The sequence below is a fragment of the Taudactylus pleione genome, unplaced genomic scaffold (genome assembly GCF_031769625.1).
Source record: "Taudactylus pleione unplaced genomic scaffold, aTauple2 ptg000550l, whole genome shotgun sequence".
NCBI lineage: Eukaryota > Metazoa > Chordata > Amphibia > Anura > Myobatrachidae > Taudactylus > Taudactylus pleione.
The window spans coordinates 1,762,501-1,767,500 of record NW_028284952.1 but is presented as its reverse complement, the minus strand read 5'-3'; the positions used below and the strand labels follow the sequence as shown (position 1 = coordinate 1,767,500).

The following is a 5,000-nucleotide window of genomic DNA, read 5'->3' as shown; positions in this document are numbered from 1 at the left end:
GAAAATAATATTATGGCTATATAAAATTACCTACAGCACCTGGTATTCCCAGGTGGTTTCCCATCCAAGTACTAACCAGGCCCAACACTGCATAGCTTCCAAGATCAAACGAGATTGGGCATGTCCAGTGTGGTTTGGCTGTAGGTACTCAAAAGCATTAACTTTAGACCTCTATTACTTCTTAACTCAAGTAAATTCATTGATATTTTGAAAAAATTAAATGTAAAATGTAATAGAAAAGACTGTTATGGCAGTATAAAATTACCTACAGCACCTGGGATTCCTAGTTGGTCTCCCATCCAAGTACTGACCAGGCCCAATACTGCATAGCTACCAAGATCAGACGAGATTGGTTATGTCCGGTGTGGATTGGCTGTAGCTGCTCAAAAACATTAACTTTAGACCTCTATTACTTCTTAACTCAAGGAAATTCATTGATAAGTTGAAAAAATTAAATGTAAAATGTAATAGAAAAGAATGTTATGGCAGTATAAAATTACCTACAGCATCTGGTATTCCCAGGTCGTCTCCCATCCAAGTACTTACCAGGCCCAACACTGCATAGCTTCCAAAATCAGACAAGATTGGGCATCCAGTGTGTTTTGGCTGGAAGTGCTCAAAAACATTAACTTTAGACCTCATTTACTTCTTAACTCAAGTAAATTCAATGATAAGTTGAAAAATGAAATGTACAATGTAATAGAAAAGAATGTTATGGCAATATAAAATTACCTACAGCTCCTGGTATTCCCAGGAGGTCTCCCATCCAAGTACTAACCAGGCTCAACACTGCATAGCTTCCAAGATCAGACGAGATTGGGCATGTCCAGTGTGGTTTGGATGTAAGTGCTCAAAAACATTAACTTTAGACCTCTATTACTTCTTAACTCAAGTAAATTCAATGATAAGTTGAAAAAATTAAATGTAAAATGTAATAGAAAAGAATGTTATGGCAGTATAAAATTACCTACAGCACCTGGTATTCCTAGGTGGTCTCCCATCCAAGTACTAACCAGGCCCAACACTGCATAGCTTCCAAGATCAGACGAGATTGGACATGTCCAGTGTGGTTTGGCTGTAGGTTCTCAAAAACATTAACTTAAGACTTCTTTTACTTCTTAACTCAAGTAAAATCATTGATAAGTTGAAAAAATTAAATGTAAAATGTAATAGAAAAGAATGTTTTGGCTGTATAAAATTACCTACAGCACCTGGTATTCCCAGGTGGTTTCCCATCCAAGTACTAACCAGGCCCAACACTGCATAGCTTCCAAGATCAAACGAGATTGGGCATGTCCAGTGTGGTTTGGCTGTAGGTGCTCAAAAGCATTAACTTTAGACCTCTATTACTTCTTAACTCAAGTAAATTCATTGATAAGTTGAAAAAATTAAATGTAAAATGTAATAGAAAAGACTGTTATGGCAGTATAAAATTATCTACAGCACCTTGGATTCCTAGGTGGTTTCCCATCCAAGTACTAACCAGGCCCAACACTGCATAGCTTCCAAGATCAGACGAGATTGGGCATGTCCAGTGTGGTTTGGCTGTAGGTGCTCAAAAACATTAACTTTAGACCTCTTTTACTTCTTTACTCAAGTAAATTCATTGATAAGTTGAAAAAATTAAATGTAAAATGTAATAGAAAAGAATGTTATGGCTGCATAAAATTACCTACGGCACCTGGTATTCCAAGGTGGTCTCCCATCCAAGTACTAAGCAGGCCCACCACTGCATAGCTACCAAGTTCAGAGGAGATTGGTTATGTCCAGTGTGGATTGGCTGTAGGTGCTCAAAAGCATTAACTTTAGACCTCTATTACTTCTTAACTCACGGAAATTCATTGATAAGTTGAAAAAATTAAATGTAAAATGTAATAGAAAAGAATGTTATGCCAGTATAAAATTACCTACAGCACCTGGTGTTCCCAGGTGGTCTCCCATCCAAGTATTAACCAGGCCCAACACTGCATAGCTTTCAAGATCAGACGAGATTGGGCATGTCCAGTGTGGTTTGGCTGTAGGTGCTCAAAAACATTAACTTTAGACCTCTTTTACTTCTTAACTCAAGTAAATTCATTGATAAGTTGAAAAAATTAAATGTAAAATGTAATAAAAAAGAATGTTATGGCTGTCTAAAATTACCTACAGCACCTGGAATTCCCAGGTGGTCTCCCATCCAAGTACAAACCAGGCCCAACACTGCATAGCTTCCAAGATCAGACGAGATTGGGCATGTCCAGTGTGGTTTGGCTGTAGGTGCTCAAAAGCATTAAATTTAGACCTCTATTACTTCTTAACTCAAGTAAATTCATTGATAAGTTGAAAAAATTAAATGTAAAATGTAATAGAAAAGAATGTTATTGCAGTATAAAATTACCTACAGCACCTGGTATTTCCAGGTGGTCTCCCATCCAAGTACTAACCAGGCCCAACACTGTATAGTTTCCAAGTTCAGATGAGATTGGGCATGTCCAGTGTGGTTTGGCTGTAGGTGCTCAAAAACATTAACTTTAGACCTCTTTTACTTCTTAACTCAAGTAAATTCAATGATAAGTTGAAAAATTAAATGTAAAATGTAATAGAAAAGAATGTTATGGCATCATAAAATTACCTACAACTCCTGGTATTCCCAGGTGGTCTCCCATACAAGTACTAACCAGGCCCAACACTGCATAGCTTCCAAGATCAGATGAGATTGGGCATGTCCAGTGTGGTTTGACTGTAGGTGCTCAAAAACATTAACTTTAGACATCTTTTACGTCTTAACTCAAGTAAATTCATTGATAAGTTGAAAAAATTAAATGTAAAATATAATAGAAAAGAATGTTATTGCAGTATAAAATTACCTACAGCACCTGGTATTCCCAGGTTGTCTACCATTCAAGTACTAACCAGGCCCAACACTGCATAGCTTCCAAGATCAGACGAGATTGGGCATGTCCAGTGTGGTTTGGCTGTAGGCACTCAAAAAATTTAACTTTAGACCTTATTTACTTCTTAACTCAAGTAAATTCATTGATAAGTTGTAAAAAATGTAATGTAAAATGTAATAGATAAGAATGTTATGGCTATATAAAATTACCTACCGCACCTGGTATTCCCAGGTGGTCTCCCATCCAAGTACTAACCAGGCCCAACACTGCATAGCTTCCAAGATCTGACAAGATTGGGCATGTCCTGTGTGGTTTGGCTGTAGGTGCTCAAAAACATTAACTTTAGACCTCTTTTACTTCTTAACTCAAGTAAATTCAATGAAAAGTTGAAAAATGAAATGTAAAATGTAATAGAAAAGAATGTTATGGCTGTAGAAAATTACCTACAGCTCCTGGTATTCCCAGGTGGTCTCCCATCCAAGTACTAACCAGGCCCAACACTGCATAGTTTCCAAGATCAGACGAGATTGGGCATGTCCTCTGTGGTTGGGCTGTAGGTGCTCAAAAACATTAACTTTAGACCTCTATTACTTCTTAACTCAAGAAAATTCATTGATAAGTTGAAAAAATTAAATTTAAAATGTAATAGAAATGAATGTTATGGAAGTATAAAATTACCTACAGCACCTGGTATTCCCAGGTGGTCTCCCATCCAAGTACTAACCAGGCCCAACACTGCATAGCTTCCAAGATCAGACGAGATTGGGCATGTCCAGTGCGGTTTGACTGTAGGTGCTCAAAAACATTAACTTTAGACATCTTTTACTTCTTAACTCAAGTAAATTCATGGATAAGTTGAAAAAATAAATTAAAATTTAATAGAAAAGAATGTTATGGCAGTATAAAATTACCTACAGCACCTGGTATTCCCAGGTGGTCTCCCATTCAAGTACTAACCAGGCCCAAAACTGCATAGCTTCCAAGATCAGACGAGATTGGGCATGTCCAGTGTGGTTTGGCTGTAGGTGCTCAAAAACATTAACTTTAGACCTCTTTTACTTTTTAACTCAAGTAAATTCATTGATAAGTTGAAAAAATGAAATGTAAAATGTAATAGAAAAGAATGTTTTGGCTGTCTAAAATTACCTATAGCTCCTGGTATTCCCAGGTGGTCTCCCATCCAAGTACAAACCAGACCCAACACTGCATAGCTTCCAAGATCAGACGAGATTGGGCAAGTCCACTGTGGTTTGGCTGTATGTGCTCAAAAGCATTAAATTTAGACCGCTATTACTTCTTAACACAAGTAAATTCATTGATAAGTTGAAAAAATTAAATGTAAAATGTAATAGAAAAGAATGTTATGGCAGTATAAAATTACCTACAGCACCTGGGTTTCCAAGGTAGTCTCCCATCCAATTACTAACCAGTCTCAACACTGCATAGCTTCCAAGATCAGATGAGATTGGGCATGTCCAGTGTGGTTTGGCTGTAGGTGCTCAAAAACATTAACTTTAGACCTCTATTACTTCTTAACTCAAGTAAATTCATTGATAAGTTGAAAAAATTAAATGTAAAATGTAATAGAAAAGACTGTTATGGCAGTATAAAATTACCTACAGCACCTGGTATTTCCAGGTGGTCTCCCATCCAAGTACTAACCAGGCCCAACACTGTATAGTTTCCAAGTTCAGATGAGATTGGGCATGTCCAGTGTGGTTTGGCTGTAGGTGCTCAAAAACATTAACTTTAGACCTCTTTTACTTCTTAACTCAAGTAAATTCAATGATAAGTTGAAAAATTAAATGTAAAATGTAATAGAAAAGAATGTTATGGCAGCATAAAATTACCTACAACTCCTGGTATTCCCAGGTGGTCTCCCATACAAGTACTAACCAGGCCCAACACTGCATAGCTTCCAAGATCAGATGAGATTGGGCATGTCCAGTGTGGTTTGACTGTAGGTGCTCAAAAACCTTAACTTTAGACATCTTTTACTTCTTAACTCAAGTAAATTCATTGATAAGTTGAAAAAATTAAATGTAAAATATAATAGAAAAGAATGTTATTGCAGTATAAAATTACCTACAGCACCTGGTATTCCCAGGTTGTCTACCATTCAAGTAC

The 5,000-nt window shown here is 36.9% G+C and overlaps 1 non-coding gene and 20 pseudogenes across 1 annotated transcript; all 21 read right to left on the bottom strand.

Moving 5' to 3' along the window:
* Positions 1-27: 27 nt before the first annotated feature.
* Positions 28-146, bottom strand: LOC148489754 (5S ribosomal RNA; annotated as a pseudogene).
* A 116-nt stretch (positions 147-262) lies between these two features.
* Positions 263-381, bottom strand: LOC148489753 (5S ribosomal RNA; annotated as a pseudogene).
* A 348-nt stretch (positions 382-729) lies between these two features.
* LOC148489752 (5S ribosomal RNA) lies at positions 730-848 on the bottom strand (annotated as a pseudogene).
* A 116-nt stretch (positions 849-964) lies between these two features.
* LOC148489751 (5S ribosomal RNA) lies at positions 965-1,083 on the bottom strand (annotated as a pseudogene).
* Positions 1,084-1,199: 116 nt separating this feature from the next.
* LOC148489750 (5S ribosomal RNA) lies at positions 1,200-1,318 on the bottom strand (annotated as a pseudogene).
* Positions 1,319-1,434: 116 nt separating this feature from the next.
* LOC148489749 (5S ribosomal RNA) lies at positions 1,435-1,553 on the bottom strand (annotated as a pseudogene).
* A 116-nt stretch (positions 1,554-1,669) lies between these two features.
* On the bottom strand, positions 1,670-1,788 carry LOC148489748 (5S ribosomal RNA; annotated as a pseudogene).
* Positions 1,789-1,904: 116 nt separating this feature from the next.
* On the bottom strand, positions 1,905-2,023 carry LOC148489747 (5S ribosomal RNA; annotated as a pseudogene).
* Positions 2,024-2,139: 116 nt separating this feature from the next.
* LOC148489746 (5S ribosomal RNA) lies at positions 2,140-2,258 on the bottom strand (annotated as a pseudogene).
* A 116-nt stretch (positions 2,259-2,374) lies between these two features.
* LOC148489745 (5S ribosomal RNA) lies at positions 2,375-2,493 on the bottom strand (annotated as a pseudogene).
* A 115-nt stretch (positions 2,494-2,608) lies between these two features.
* Positions 2,609-2,727, bottom strand: LOC148489744 (5S ribosomal RNA; annotated as a pseudogene).
* A 116-nt stretch (positions 2,728-2,843) lies between these two features.
* Positions 2,844-2,962, bottom strand: LOC148489743 (5S ribosomal RNA; annotated as a pseudogene).
* Positions 2,963-3,079: 117 nt separating this feature from the next.
* LOC148489742 (5S ribosomal RNA) lies at positions 3,080-3,198 on the bottom strand (annotated as a pseudogene).
* A 115-nt stretch (positions 3,199-3,313) lies between these two features.
* LOC148489741 (5S ribosomal RNA) lies at positions 3,314-3,432 on the bottom strand (annotated as a pseudogene).
* Positions 3,433-3,548: 116 nt separating this feature from the next.
* LOC148489740 (5S ribosomal RNA) lies at positions 3,549-3,667 on the bottom strand. Its single transcript, XR_015870758.1, has one exon. It is a non-coding gene; the product is annotated as a 5S ribosomal RNA (ribosomal RNA).
* A 114-nt stretch (positions 3,668-3,781) lies between these two features.
* Positions 3,782-3,900, bottom strand: LOC148489739 (5S ribosomal RNA; annotated as a pseudogene).
* A 116-nt stretch (positions 3,901-4,016) lies between these two features.
* On the bottom strand, positions 4,017-4,135 carry LOC148489738 (5S ribosomal RNA; annotated as a pseudogene).
* A 116-nt stretch (positions 4,136-4,251) lies between these two features.
* On the bottom strand, positions 4,252-4,370 carry LOC148489737 (5S ribosomal RNA; annotated as a pseudogene).
* Positions 4,371-4,486: 116 nt separating this feature from the next.
* Positions 4,487-4,605, bottom strand: LOC148489736 (5S ribosomal RNA; annotated as a pseudogene).
* A 115-nt stretch (positions 4,606-4,720) lies between these two features.
* Positions 4,721-4,839, bottom strand: LOC148489735 (5S ribosomal RNA; annotated as a pseudogene).
* A 116-nt stretch (positions 4,840-4,955) lies between these two features.
* Positions 4,956-5,000, bottom strand: part of LOC148489734 (5S ribosomal RNA) — a 119-nt pseudogene continuing 74 nt past the window's right edge.